Genomic DNA, 16,704 nt, shown 5'->3' on the forward strand with positions numbered 1-16,704 from the left:
CTGAAATTACACACTGGGTGAATCACTATTTTACATGTTATCTGTAGTGATATAGCTAAGTATTCCAAAGCTTTTAAAAACGTGTTTTCTTTCTCTCTGAAAACAAGTAGAGTGTTCCAAGCAAACACACTTAAATTCAGGAACTGAAATGATTTGTCTGAACTTCCCTCTTTCTATTAAAGAGGTTTAAATGGACTATAATCACCATTCTGCTAGACGCAATTATGAGTTACAGAAAAAAATAAAATAAAAGCTCTAGAAGTTGATTGCTTTGGGTGGGAAGTTGGAGCTCTAGAAAATGGACTGAGCATATGATTGTGTTGTTCTCATCTAGTCTATGAAATGAAGGTAATTACTAAGCCTAGTGCTATTAGCATGCTGCTCATTAAGTAAATTAGAAGTAAATTTCTGCTATTATATTTTCCTCATGCTTGTCTTTGAAACTGCCTGGCTTCTTTCTTAGCATGCTATTAAATGACTCCTCTCTGGCAAGGACCATCCAGCCTCCTGCTGTCAGTCCTGTCTCAGCTAGAATAAGCTCTCTTTTTACTGTGTTGTGTGAGGATACATTTGCTATTCCACACCCTTTCCAAAGTATATGGGACGAAGGTGATGGAAAAAAAAGTTATCAGCAATTCTTGTGGGCTGGAAGCTGGTTCTCTCCCCATGTCACAGACTTACACCTGCCAAACTCCAATATTCCATCTGCCATTGTGATGGTTTGAATGAAAATGGACCCAATAGACTAATAGTGACAGGAGTGGAACTACTAGGAGGCCTGGCCTTGTTGGAAGAAGTGTGTCACTGTGGGGTGGGCTTTGAGGCCTCAGCTATTCAAGTTAGGTCCAATGTTACCCTCTCTTCTGGCTGTCTACCAATCAGCTACCCCTCCAGCACTGTGTCTACCTGTGTGTCACTTTGCTTTTCACCATGACAATAATGGACGAAACCTCTGAACTATAACCCAGCCCTAGTTAAATGTTTTCCTTAATAAAAGTTGCTGTGGTCATGGTGTCTCTTCACAGCAATAGAAACCCTAACTAAAACAGCCATGGATTCAAGATATAAATACAGTCCCACCAAAGCCAGGGGACTTTCATATTACACATTTGGAGTATCTATTCACTCTCAAGTAGCCTTCACACCTTTTGTAAAAATAAAATATTATGGGACCCCAGCCTTAGACAACAACAGGAAAATAATGTCCTCTGAAGGAGGGATAATTACTCTTTCATGGAGATGATGCCTTCAACAAGATGTCTTAGTCAGGGTTCCAAAATGAACTTAGAGAGGAAAGGATTAATTTGGCTTATTCCTCCTCATCACTGTTCATCGTGAAGGGAAGTAGGGCAGGAACTGAGACAGGATAAGAATCTGAAGGTTGAAGATGATGCTATGGGAAATTACTGCTTATTACCTTGCTTCTCATGGCTTGCTCAGCTTGCTTTCTTAGATAATCAAGAACCACCAGCCAAGGGTGTCCTCACCTCCAAGGGGCCCCCCTTCAATCACATCAATCACAAGGTAAGAAAGTGTCCAACAATCCTTCCTTTAACCCAATCTTATGAAGGGATTTTTCTCAATTGAGTCTCCCTTTCTACTGATAACTCCAGCTTGCATCAAGTTAACATAGAAACAAACCAACATATATACATGATTAACACTAGATAGACTCATCAGGCTGTATTTACATTTTTATGTATATATGTACAATAATAATAAAGAAAAAGCAGCCATGAATGTGATAGGGATTGAGACGAGATGCATCTAAGGGGGCTTGACAGGAGGATAGGGAGTGGGTAAATGATATAATTATATTTTAATTATAATTTTAAAAATTAAAAACTTTTAATAGCTCACTGCATTGTGATTTGGAAGAATTAAGCCATTTTAATCATTCTTAGTTGTGTGGGGGTATGTATGCATAAGGGCAGATGTCCATGGAGGTGAGGTGAGAGGGTTTGGATGCCCTAGAGAGTTATAGGCTACTGTCAGTCACTCAGTGTGAGAATAGAACTAAGTCTTCCTCTGCAAACAGTCTGGGCTCTTCCCTGCTGAACCACTTTCCTACTTCTCAATTTTTTATTTTAAGGTAGAATAGACTCTTCAGAAACTATCAAAATGCAGTTTCTTGGTATTGAAATGTAAAGGCCCCTTAGTTTTGTTAAGAGAATTCTCTCCCTCTTGTGTGAATCACCCCACATTTGTTTTAATTTAACAGTGTAATATTTTCTTTTCCATGTGGGCTGGTCATTGCATCTAGGCAGTGCTAAGCATGAAGGCCTGAAAAAGAAGAGAGACACATGAGTTGGTCAAAGATCCTCACAAAGGCTTAAATCAAGAAGGAAAGAAAAATTTCAAGATTGTGTTAAATTCCAACAGCTTCCTGTGTTTATGTCTTGAAAACAATTCCCACATCTTTAAAAATTCAAGGCTGGAGACTGAAGATTTAAAACACATTCATTTTTGTCTCCTATACATAATCTTTTAAATGTGATTGCTTCTTAATTCCATAAGATACCACTGTGCATTTACCTTGATTGTAATCCCCCTTCCCCTCCCATTTTCTTCCTTATTATATCTTAATCTCCTTTGTGGACAGGGCCTGACAAACTGTAACTGTGTGTCTCTGACAACTGGGTAAACATTGGTTAATTCACCTATGAGGATATGTTTTGTGTTTGTATGCTACAAATAAGATGGTTTTGTTCTAGCTTTCTATCTCCATGGGTAGCATGGTGTAAATGGGGAATTAGGTAGTATAAACAGGCATGGTATATGACATTATTTATTCATTTTATTCCTTTATTTTGCATGTAAAGACAAATGAATATATGCTCCACATATTATTTGAGTACAGGCATTGTCTTTTGCACTATATAAACTCTATAACATATGGAATTATGTAATATGCATTTTATAGTAAATGGTGTATGTAGCAGTTGCTCAAAAAGTATTTATACGTTGAAAAGTTAAGTAAGAGGACTTTATGGTTACTTATTTTCTATAATCTGCATGGAAATAATATGGGATGACTTTGAGTTTATAAAGCAATTTAAATGAGAATCATCTGGGTCATTCTTGAGCAGTCCTAGTAAGTCCCCTAGGAGGTTAATATTTTCTATGCAACAGAACATGGTTATAGCATAGAACATCACACTGTTTTCACCTAGCTGCTACTGAGAGGAGGAAGGGAGAGAATAAAGCATGAAATAAGAGTGAGACATGGCAGCTGTTTAACAACATGACCAAAAGCTTGTGGCTTTCATTTTTATGTGAGGATTGGGATGACTCTAAATGGCAAAGGATATTTTAACAATAGAATACATCACTTAAGATCATCAGTATACACTATACAGCCTGTTTTTCTTAAAAAACTATTTGTATAAATGCAGGTAAACACGCCTTTCAAAAAACCTGAAGCTAAAGAGTGTGACCTGTTAGAATGTGATAGACCGAAAGCTCTGTGGCTGGCTATCTTGTCTTTCTTTGTAGCTTTGGATGACATTGTAAAAAACCTAAAAGGCCCAATGGCCATAGCAACATATTAGTATGTATACATATTTTTGGGTAGAGACTAAAACAGATTCTCCACTAGACTTATTTTTGCCAGTTTTGTTCTCCTTTGTGTCTCAAGGTCTGAAATGGTTAATTTATTTCAAGGGAATAATTATTGAGTGGAAAAATAGAATATGCACACATTTCTATAGTACATGGGTTACAAGCCAATTGGAAACATTAAGATCCAGATTCATAATTTATCTTGAAGAATCCATTTATTCACAAGTGGTTCTTCATGGTACCTCTTTAGAATTCTAATCTGCTTTCCAAGTTGTTGTATTAAGTCTTTATTGCTGATGTTTTAAATACACAGAATCAGACACCTTCTAGACCATTTCATTTAAGAAAATACATCCAAAAATGCATCTAAACACTCAACCCCCCACCACATACCACACTTATACACACATACACATGTATACACATATATACACATACACACAAATGCATACACATACACATACACAGATGTATGCACACACATGCACAAATATTAGTTTATCTGTTTTCACAGTCTCTAACTTATTATTTATGACTTGAAAACTATACAGGTAAATAGTTTCTTGGGCACTCTTGAAGGCAAGGAGAATGTAGTAGACAAGTCAATTAGAAGGCATGGCTGACTTTATTTGGAGTGGGCTGTACTTATTTTGGCAATTTTATTTGGATGGAGAGCTATAGAATTAGACTTTAGTGTCTGCAGTGTGGGAGGTTCTAACTTGGGAAGCCACAGAAGAATCAGTGAAGGTGTTGTTTATATTCATGGTGGCTGAGTTAACCTAATTTTACCTGGAAGAGATTACACAGCATTTATACAAGTTGTTGGTAAGGCAAACGGTTATTTAAATGTGGCTAGTAAGTGTGAAAAGATTTAATTACAATATGAACAAGCTAATCTGATATATATAAATGGAGGAACGTGCATGTTGAATGATTGTTGAATGATCAAGTGTGCATGAGATTTCTAGGTATTTTCTCCATCTTATCTTTTCATATTTCCTTAAATAATATAATTTGTCCTAATCTCATGACAATATCAGATGAGAAAATTAAATTAAAATCTATTTGTAAAAGCAAAATATAAATATATTAGTGCCAAGGTGGTGTATTGGTTGCATGTTATAAGGAAGGATAGATTGACTCATATACCACAGAACTTCATCCAGTACTGTTTTTGCATAAATGAATTAATTAAGCCATATAGGAGCACATTAGATGTCTGTCATTCAGACTGTATGATGTGAAAATTCCCTGGCTTCAATGAGACTGGAAGCATATCTTGAGCCTGTTGTAGATAGAAGTTTGGGGTTTGGCCAGCAAAAGTCTGTGACAGAAACAGAGTTGGCCACCCAGTAGTCAAAATGACAAAAACTGCTGGCAATTATTGTTTTTCTATTGGTGGAAATTTTTTTTTTGCATTCCATATTTACAAAAAAGATGCAAAATTTGAGTGCAAAAATATCAGTCTTATTCACTTTATATCAGAGAGACTTTAAGTGAATACATTTAGTAATGAATATAACCCCAGAAAAATTAAATTGTACTATGTTACTTTAAACCAAGAGAGTGCCCTCAACCTACTAAGAAAAAAGTAGGCGGTTGCAACTAACCAAGTTGTCTTGTTACTGTTACCCCCAAATATTAACTATATCGAACATCCTAGTCAATACATATTCTGGTGGGTGGAAGCATCTTGCCCTATGTAGTAAGGCAAGGTGCACAGAGCAACAGCTGCCACTGAACAATTTTCTCACCTCAACCTACAGAACTGACTGGCTACTTTTACCAACTACTTTTCTAGTAGTTGATAGTATTGTTGAGCTCAAGGATGGGGCAGCAGATCTTTTGTGTTCTCTGTTTTCACAGCCAGTGAAAGTCATCTCTCCCGGGATATGATTAAACTGCAAGTAAACATTGCAAATCAATCAAATACCCAAAACCCAGTCCCTTAACTTCAAGTTCATTGTTGAAATTAAAATTGTGAAATGTTTCCTTGGATTATTGGAATGCCCCATTTTTAATGGTATTTGGAACCCTGAGGGCTTCCCTGGTATGTTAATCATGCCGTGTTTGTAAAATATGGAACTATGACACACACAAATACTGTTTTGATTTTGAGATTTGAGAGTATAAATAAACTTGCAAAATAAGGTGCTGTCTTTCTGATAATAATCATGGTTATATCCCTAGCAGCTGATAGAATGCCTGCTCTATGACAAGTCTTCTCTGGAACTGAATTAACAGCCAAATTGATAAAGGGTTTGTGAAATCATGTTTACAATTATCTACTCAGCTGATGAGTCATTCTCTACTTTGCATGGGTAGTAAACAATGATCTATTGAGCCAAAAATGGCAATGACCAATAAGACCAAGTGAATTAAAGTAATTTATAGATTCGAATTGTCAGTCAGATGAAAGATAGCTGGAAGAGATTATGCAGTCATAGACTCTAAGGCTTCAGCCTTGGTCAGAGATGCCTCTGTTTGCAGTGGGTTAGGATAGCCTGTACTTGTTACTTTAATTGTTAGATGTAGTCTTGGTACTGCTAAATGATTTCTCATTTAAGTCACTGTTATTTCAACTATATAGTTCTAGCTATACTTTAAAATTAGTTAGGTGGTTTGATGATTTCACACACATACACACACACACAAACACACACACACAATTTTGGATATGTTGACTATCTATGACTCTCTCTCATCATCTTCTTTCCCATCACACTGGACCTTTTCTTCAACAAGTCTCCCTCTTCATGTCTTTTTGTTGTTGTTCTTGGGGTTTTTTTCCCCTTATATTTTGGGGACTGTGCTGGTTAGTTTTTGCAAACTTAACATGAGCTAGAGTCACTTGGCAGGAAAAAGTTCAGTTGAGACATTGACTCTATCAGATTGGCTAGTGGGGTATTTTCTTAATGAATAATTAACATAGGAGGGCCTAGTTGTCAGTGCTACCCCTGGGCAAATCATCCTGGATTGTGTAAAAAATGCCATAGCAATACAGGCAACACAAATAGGACTTCGTTTTTTTTTTTTTTACCTTCCTTCCTTTCTGTTCCTCTCCTTTCCTTCAGTTCCTTCCTTTTCCTTCCTTCCTTTGGTTTTCTCCTCCTCTTCCTCCTCCTTTCCCTCCTCCTCCTCCTCCTCCTCCTCCTCCTTCTTTTGCAGGAGAGGTCACAAGGGAGGTGGGTTGGACCTGGGAAGACTGGGAATTAAATGTGATCAGGTTGCATTATGTGAAATTCCCAATAATCAATATAAATATTGTGTTGGAAAAGAAGAGATCAAACTGAGCAAAGCAGGGAAAGCAAGCCTCTGTGCAGAATTCCTCCATGGTCTCTGCTTCAGTTCCTGCTTTTAGGTTCCTGCCTTGAGTTTCTGCCTTGCTTTCTTTCAAGATGGATGGCAGCCTACAAGCCAAATAAACCCTTTATTTCCTGTGTTGTTTTCAGTAGGTGTTTTACCACAGCAACAGAAAGCAAACTAGGATAACGGCCAACCAAAGTTGTTTAGGGTTGTTTGCATGAATATGAGTAGAGGATTATTACCAGGACATGGACAATAGTGGCTATTGGGTGGAAGAAAAATGATCTACTTCCCCCAGCAGTCATTAATTACCTAGTTATTAGCTAGTTCCTCATCTAGGAGTGGGGCTTCATGAGTACCTTCCTCATCCAGGAATGAAGGTTGATGGCTCCTTTTTATGCAACCCTTACGCTGAAGTAGAAGGTGAGAGGGAGAAGAAGGAAAAAAATCGAAGAGGGAGAAGATGCAGAGGAGGAGAAAGAAGAAAAAAAGCAGAGCAGAAGCACATGGCCTGGAGAAACTACAAGTTCTAAGGGGTCTCATAGATGTGGAAGATGGGAGTGTAGCCATAGATCTGCCCAATCTAGGTGTACAGCATGTATTCATATTAATTGTGTTGTGTTTCATTGCCCGGACATATTTGGGATGGAGATTTACCGAAACAGAGGGGAGCACCTGTCTACCAAGCTAGCTATCTTTTCAGCTGACTCATAGTACAATGCGACAGATTACTTCACATCATTTATATTTTGCATCCACATTCTGTGTACTCAAATTCTTAGGACCTATTAGATTTTCAAAGAATGCCTGAATAAATGAGAAGAAATAGAAGCTCAGTGCTAAGAGAGGAATCTAAAAAGTGGGATTAAAAATGTTTTTTTTTTTATTTTGTCTTTTGTGAGGGTTTAAATATTTAAATCTTCCTGAGAAAATCCCTCCCCAAATACCTTGCAGGTCCCATCTTTTCTATAAAGCAGACCCGTGTCTGACTTATGCATGGTAGAACAGACGATGAAGGGACCTGTACTTGGAAGAACAACCAAGGAAATGGGACAGGAGCTTGGAAATGAAGACTGAAGAGTGAGCTCCATAGCTAAGAGATGTTCTTGCCTGAGATTGCAGTCCTGTGATATCACACCAGAAAGAATATACACTCTGCAGCCTACTTCTGCTTCTTTACATTGAATCTGTTTATACATTGCTTTGTGTATCGTTTCTAAATTATTTTTTAAAAGATTTATTTATTATATGTAAGTACACTGTAGCTGTACTTCAGACCTCCCCCCAGAAGAGGGCGCCAGATCTCGTTACTGAGGGTTGCTCGCTCTGGCCTCACTTCAGCCCAAAGATTATTTATTTATTATATGTAAGTACACTGTAGCTGTCTTTAGACATTCCAGAAGAAGGAGTCAGATCTCATTACGGATAATTGTGAGCCACGATGTGGTTCCTGGGATTTGAGCTCAGGACCTTCGGAAGAGCAGTCAGTGCTCTTAATCACTGAGCCATCTCTCCAGCCCTCTTAAATTCTTTTCTTGTGAGCTCTGTAGGTCCTCTTTACCCCAGCACTGAAGATCGAACCTGGTGTAAACACTTGACCACTGACATACTTCTATCGCTACATAGTAGATTCTTATTCTATATTCTTTATAGATCCTTATGCACTGAATGGATATCTGAATATTGGAATGTGCTGTGTAGATCTGAGGAATTTCTAAGTATTTATCCCTATCTCCTCTTAGTACTGTAGGTAAGAAAGTGGGTTCTACAGAGGCTGCATATCCACAAACTAGCAGCAGTTTCTTTGAAATCTTATCATATGCGTTGAAACTGTGACAGTGCCAGCAGAGAATAAATGTTGTCATGTGTTCAGCAAGGCCAATTTTGGTTACACTAAAAAACCCACAATATTTTCATTCTGAGTAAGTGCTTAAAATGTTTGATATTCTTATATAGTTTGAAAAGCACAAGAATTTCACTTTGGGCTATTATGAAATGTTTTACCCTTTAGTACATATATATTTTACCAGAGAATATATTTCCCCATTACTTCAAATAAGAACAAAAAATTCAGGATCAGAAAATGGAGAGGGTGCTTAAAACTATTTTAGATGAAGAAAATATACACAAATGTTAAATTAGTGGTAAGGACAAATGCTAGCAGTTAAAAGATTTGTCTTTTGACCTCTGAGCCTCCGGCTAGCAATTACATCATTTTAAAATGAAGCTGTATTTTAGAAAGAAGAGCTTTGCAGATGCCTCCTTTGCATCACATATTAGTTAGAGTCTGAGAATCTTCTTCGGCAGTTAGAGGACAACTAAGGAAGATCACAGGGTTCAATGCTGGGCATAGAAGGGTTGAAACATCATTTTACTACTGAGCTGTTAAGATCTAAGGTGAATGGATGTGTTTTTGCTTCAGATTCCTATTGGGTTGGAGGCAATAGCATTGCACATTGCACAAATGGCTTTGAAGATGCCATAATGAGGTAATGATCAACAGTACTTGCTGCCCTGAGATTTCAGGGAGCTGAAGAGTTATTTTTTTGTCTCCAGGGGAACTATAAAATGTGGACAGAATGTAATGTGATAACCTTATATTAGTAGTTAATCTGATGAATGTAGACACCAGAGGGATGAGGGTTTAATCTCCAGAGCCAGTATTTCAAGTTTTAGACAGTAGGACAATCAGAAATCTTTCCTGGTCTAGTCTGGCCAAGGAGTCAAGGAGAGTCAGAGGGTGTTCGGGGAGAGACTAGAGGTAAGGGAGACACGGGCTCTTTGGTATATGTGTAGTGTGTTCTCCTCTGCACCTTTATTTCTATTGACAAGGATGGAGGAGAAAATAAATATGAGACATGTGAGAGTGTTAAACTATTCGGCCGATCTGTGTTTCCTTTAGACCGACATCTTTCTGTCATGAGCATATTCAACAAACTTAAACAAACAAATGGCCCAAATCTCATTAGTCTCAGCCTTCTATGCAATGATGATGTAGTGCCAGGGAAGTGTTAGTGATCCCCCCCCCCAAAACAGACAGGTGCTTATCTGATGCAACTCACAGCAGGGTCTTTATTCTATTCAAGCTAGCTCAGACCTCCCCTCCCCCAGCGCACTATAATGCAGAACAGTTTTGATGGTTGGGGAGTCCCAAATATCTATCAGGGCAAGGCTTTCTAGTAAGCAGCAAGTGGGGGTGAGTGTGCAAGCATCTAATTGGAAAGCTACTGTGGCCTTTAACAATTGGCTGGTGCTGGGAGTCATATCATAAACTTAATTTCTCTTCCCCTCTGCGTTGGTGGTCATTAGCCAGAGAGTGGGCTTGTAACCTGGGGATGCTGGTTTGTTGGGGGAATCACCTGGAGATGCTGGTCTTGTTGAGGGTGTAACCTGGAGACGCTGATCTTGTTGGTCATGCATGAGTCTAGAGACTGGAGCTAGGCTCTGGTTTTGTTGGGGAGCTACTTGGAAACTAATGCTAGGTACCAGCCTGTTTGCCTGAGTCAAACTTAGGTCAGATTCTCTAAAAGGGAGTCTGAACTTAAAAGATTTTGCCTCTCAATGGTTTATCTACCTTTTAAAATTGTCTCTCAGGAAGGAAATCCCAGAAGCCCCAGATTCTCCATGCTGACTTTTAGCAAGGCTCTTTCATCTGACTTTTGTATTTCAGTCCTCCCATCCTCTTGCCTACATGCACACAAAGCCCATAGAAACACTGCACCACCATTTATGAGTGCATGAGTGTGGATAAAGGACTTCTAGATAGTATTTCTTTGGGGCACTAATTGCATTAACTATCTTCTAATTTTATTTTATAAGAGTAGAGAATGATGAATCTAATTCAAGTATCTTGGAAGCGAAGTACCTGTTCAGAACAGATGGGAGTCTCAGAGCGATGGCAGGAAGGTACATTCTAAAGATGCTTTAGTGGTCCAGAGGTATATAAAAAGAACAAAAACGAAGGAAAGAAAATGCTTGCTTGTCATCATTTGCTAACAACTCACTAAAGATAGTTGGTAATACGGTAGCTAAAATTCAAGATTCTAGTAGCCTGCTCTGCTTTCTTTAAAGCGTTTAAACCACAGACTTGCTATTAGGTTTTCATTCATTTTAGTGGTGGTTAGATTTTTATTGTATGTTAGACTTTATTCAATGCCTTAGTTACTTTTGTATTGCTGTGATAAGATACTGTGACTACAGAGCAATTCATTTGGGACTTACGGTTTCAGAGAGTTAGAGCCATGAGTGTCACAGTGGGAACATGACAGTAGGGTGGTAGGCATGTCCTGGAACAGTAGCTGAGAGCTTGATTACATCTTGATCCACAAGCAGTGAGAGCTAATTGAGAATGGTGTGGGGTTTCAAAACACAGCCCTTGCCCTCCAACAAAACCAAACCTCTGCAACCTATCAAAATGTTTCACCAACTGGGGATCAAGCATTCAAATACAGGAGCCTAAGGGGGCTGTTCTCATTCAACCTCCACATTTAAGAACTCAATAAGTTTGACTGACTATAAAACAAATTTCCCCATCTTTCACTGGATAAATATTTAGCTCAAACTGATCACCTGTATATAAGATTTCAAAGGACAAATAAACTATGCTTGGTATCCTTGGCTGACATTCTAAAACCGTTCTACAAATGCTTGCTTGGTGTATGGCCAGTTTTGTTTGCCACTTTGTTCTCTGAACAATTTCCTTTTCTTCTACTTTAATGAAGAATCAAATTTGTGACTTTTCCAAATTTAATGTTCAACCTCAACGAACAGAGTCAAAGTTTTATAGGTACATATTCACTCCACTTCCCGTTTACATTACAAACAATGAATTTAAATTAATGATCTTTTGAAAAAATCTCACCTTGTTCAATAATGAGTATCTCTTGACAGCTAGCAGGATAATGTTTGCATCAAGGATAGCTCTTGATTTCTACAACCTATTTTTTTTCCAGCTAATTTCCTTTTAATGACATGATTAAGTTACTTTAAACTAAATGATTACATGAATAGATGAAATAAACTCCAGGATTCCTTTTTGACCCAAATATCCATTATTATGACTTTAAACTTTTTAAGATAATGAATTTCTAAGTAACTTGATTGAAACACCAATCAGAAGATTGAAAAGTGGTCTCATTTTAAACTATGGTCTCAAGCGAGTTCTGCAAAATTCTAATCATTTACAAAATCATGAAGGAGTTACATTTGTAATACTCGGAAGTCAAATACCATCAAAATTCAGATTAAAACAAGCTGAGACTCATTTTCCAGAGAGAAGGACTCTTACATTTTGGAGTGTTTTTTCCATGTAATTTGTCTCACTCTCCAAAGACATTGTTTATAAATTGCATTTGCGATGCCAGAAATCGGATTAACTTAAATACTAGGATTACTATTCAGTGATGAAAGGGATTTTCTTTCTTAGAGTAAGGTAAACATAGTTTATCCTCAGTGAAACCTCAGGAGGTTAACTACTGACTTTAGGATGTATATACAACAGGGCTTCTCGAATTTAGAATGACACAAATTGTTGGAGATCTCATTAAGTGTCAACTGAGGTTTGTGAGATCTAGGATGGGTCTATAATTTTGTGTTATTAATATTTCAATTTTACTTCAGAGAGCTCATGGAATCACATTGCCTACCACTCTAATACGTAGGGCCTTCTATGGCTAATATTCGTAATTTGAAATCATGAGTGTTTGGAGATCACTTTATCTATGAATCTTTTGTTGGTTTTGTTTTGTTTTTCAAGACAGAATTTCTCGTTGTAGCTTTGACTGTGCTAGAACTCACTCTGTAGATCAGGCTAGCCTTCAGCTCACATAGATCTGCCTGCTTCTGCCTTCAAGTGTTGGGACTTGGCTCCCTAAAGACCTTTTATAGACTAAAACACTGAGAACAAAGCTAGTGTGTGCTAAGCTAATATGTATCTATGCAACTTACTCATCATGTGTTTTAGAATCTTTCCATTAGTTCTTTGAGAAATTTGTACAAATTAATTTTCACTCCTTCCTCCAACTCTTCCTATATCTACCCCCAATTCCTATATCTTCCCTCCCAATTTTGTGTGCCCCCCACCCCCACCCCTACCAAGGCAATTTGTGCTTCTCAGGTATTCTTGGATTCGTTGTTGTCCACTGGAGCACAGCTGATATACAGCAGCTGAACTGTAGAAAGAACTGGCTCTTTTCCCAGCAGCTAACAACTGCTGATAGTTCCTCAGCTAGGTGTGGAACTTCATGCCCAGCTTCCCTCTCTGTGCTACAAGTTTGTCTGGCTTGGGTTTGGTAGGTCTTGTTCATGCCACCACTGCTGTGAGTTCGTATGTGCACTGCCCTTCTGTGTTTGGATAATAGAGTATCATTGTTGCCACCTACCTGCCTCTGGCTCATGCAGATTTTTCTGCTCCCTTTTCTGCAGTGATCCTTGTATTTGTAAGGGAAGAGGATGTGGTATATATGTTCCAGTTAGGCCTGTCTGCAGACTCTGATTCTCTGCATCTTGGCTAGGTGTGGGTCTCTATGTTGATCATCATTTAGTGTAAATGCAGGTTTTTCTAATGGGAGAGAGTCAAGAGATGTCTTTATTTATTTCATTTAGGGGGTATGACCTGTCTGCCCCTATGTTCTTGAATGATAATAGTACCAAGCATGTGTTTCATCTTTAGAACTGAGCATTAAATCCAATCAGAAAGTGGTTGGTTACTCCCATGATGTTACTAGTGTACCAATGGTATGTCTTCCTAGGCCTGTAATTTTTGTTATTCTCGGACCTCACAGCTGTGCATGGATGATGCTTTCTACTCTCTTCCAATAGCAGACAGAGCACCTTCCAGCACTCATAAAGCTAAGCAGTAAGGGTGAAGTATCCAGATCAATGCCAGCTTGATGTGTCCGTGTTCTAGGATTCCAGTGCATAGTCTGCTATCGGGTCTTACTATCAAGTTCTGGAGGGATGCCAAGAGGGAATGCTGGCAGGGGCTTTTAATGATTGGGGACCTTTGGGACCTCACTGGCTAACAGCTTCAGAAGATGTTACTCACTCCTGAGAGTGGGCTTCTTATTGACTAGTCTGTGGTGTCTACTACTAGGGACACTGTTGCCTCCTTACAGGACTACATTTTGTATGTATATATTTTATGTGTGTATACAGACATATTTTGGGAACATTCTACACTAGTAGATTTCCTTATGAGTTTTTGGAAAGTAGTTAGTATTTTCTATCCCTCTCAGTTTTTCTTTTCTAACCTGCCCTTCCCTCCCTGGTCCTAATTTGTCCCTTCCTAGTTCGAAATTCCTGTTTAACCCTTTATAAACTGCATTCTATTGCCCTCTGCCCAGATAGCTACATATGAACCAAAAGCACAATGAAAGAGTTGGTACAGTAGATTTATATGCTCTTATTTTTTAACAACATAAATTTGTACAGTTTTTATAAATACTGTACAATATTTTGTGAGACTGAGGATATTCCTTAGTAAAGATCTGTTGGTCATTAGTTTGATGAAAAAGTTGAGATTACCAGTGCTGAACTAAGTATTTTGTATTCATTCTCCTCCTTGACGTCAATGTGGCTCTTAATGGTGACTTTCATCAACTCTGCTTGAGATTACAGCCTCAAATTAGCCCTGTACTCATAATTAGTAATTTATAGATAGACAGTATTTGTGGTAGAGTGCTGTAAAGACAATATAGTTAGAATTTAAATATAATCCTGGCTAAAACCTCCGTTATTCATATTTAATATGAAAATTCTGCATAATTTAGATAGAATGTCAATATCAATTGCCATTCCATGTTTCATGTAATTCCAGAAAACCATGTTAGTTCCAGGCAGGCTCTGGGAGTAGCAGCGGCACGCCTGCTAGCTAACACTTTTCCCACTGCTTTCCCCACCAACGCCAGGAGCGCCTTCCCGGCTATGCTCCGAGAACACTGCCAACAAAGGTCTCACCCAGCTCGCAAGGCTAGCCTGGCAAAGCCGCTCTGGTCTCTGATTGTTTCGTGCTTGTGCCAGCAATGGCAGCCTCACCCAGCTCCCTTTAGCCCTGTGGAAGGAAAACACCAGAGACCTTTATATTTTAAAACTGACCAGACAACTCAAAGGCTGGGCGAAGAATATCCTGCCCCATCCTCCTTGGCCTCCACAATTGCCTGCAGAGACTACAAACGTATCGGTGCCTTGTAGAGACTACACGTCTGCAGCTTCTCATCTGGCCACTGCCTGCTCCGACCCTAACCTCTCTCTCCTCTTCCTGTCCTGCCTAGAAATCTCACCTTCTCTTTTACCCAGTGATTGGCTTCTGATTTCTTAGGGAAAGTCCCCTTACAATTTTATATAAAAATCTAGACATAAAAAGTTAAAGCCAAAGAAGTCCACACAAACTAAGAAAAGAAGTGGTTATCTCAGAGTTATGTCATTGCAAAATTCTCCAGATTTAATTTCTCTGAGAAAATGCAACCAAATTCTTTTATTCCCCTTTCAGTCAGTCTGAATCATTTATTGAGTGCATTGTGTACAATGAGTTGTTACTAAATATTAAGTGGCAAAAATGTTTTACATAAGAACCCAAAACTATAAAAACCAAACATTTAAAAAGACTATAGGTTATTTGCTCTACTCAAGATTGGTAATTGGCACCAAATCTATCCCTTTGCCTGGGGAAATTATCACAGCAGGTAATTGGGATGTTTCTCAGAGGTTGCACTCTCCTTGCAGCTCCAACTAGTGAACTTGTGAAAGAAGGGACTCAGAGCACTGACTGAAAAGAATGTTCCAGCCACAGTGCAGAAGGGATAACTCAAGCCAAGGTCAGTCAGCCCCTAGAGTTGACAAAGAGAAGTTGGTCATTTTCACAGCTCAGAGTTCTCTAGCAAAATCATCTGAATGGAAAAGAACTTGGCAATCTTTAGTAGACCTTCACAAGTCTTATGATCAGTCCAGTCTCTGTTTCCATGTGAGAAAACTACTTCAGATTGGGAGCTTTTGACAACGTAACCACACGAGGAAGAGTAGGAAAGAGCTCCAGCAATCCCCTAAGTCTGTTCCTGGGATACTAAGTAAGATCAAAGTTTAAATAGAAGGCCAAAGATATGCACATCTAAGTGCATGGTCTGTGTGTGTTTCTGCCCAGCACTGACACGTGATGCTCTGGCCTTCAGTCCCATCCTGTAAGGTGTTCTGTCAAGTTGTTAGAATGGAGTAAAATTTATTTTAGGGAGACAAGTTTCCCCTCTGATTGGAGCCTTTTACTTCTCCCAGAAGGAGATTCCTGGGGAAATTCACATTTCTTTACTATCCATTGTTTCAATAGCCTGATATTCAGATTGAGAGAAGCAAAGTGTTTCTTTTAAATATCTTCATTTCTACCATGTTTATAATACCTATTTACTTCACCCCTGAGAAAAGTTGAGCACAAAAAAGGGGGGCCCTGGGAAGGCCCTGGGGAAGAAGGGGGGGAAATATGCCATGTCCTGCCAGACTTCCTGTGCTCTAGGCAGGCAGATGCAGGGAGAGTGCCAGGCACTTTCCACAGGGCCCCAGGTGGACATCTAAGCCTCTGACCCACGTGGCAAGGGATGGAGAAGGGGCATCCTCTGACAGAGGACCTTGAGGGGACACCCTGTCACCCGGGGGTTATAGGAGAGAGGGATGAGGGAAGGAGTTCCCAACCCTGGCGAGAATGGCGCAGCGGATCTAGATGGAGCAGAGACTCTGTATGGTTTAAGAGGTTTATTATAGAAATGCAGGGGAAAGAGAGAAGGGGGGAGGGGAGAGGGAAGGGGGAGGGGAGAGGAGGAAAGAGGAGAGGAGAGGAGAGGAGAGGAGAGGGGA

The sequence above is a fragment of the Mus caroli genome, chromosome 10 (assembly GCF_900094665.2).
Source record: "Mus caroli chromosome 10, CAROLI_EIJ_v1.1, whole genome shotgun sequence".
NCBI lineage: Eukaryota > Metazoa > Chordata > Mammalia > Rodentia > Muridae > Mus > Mus caroli.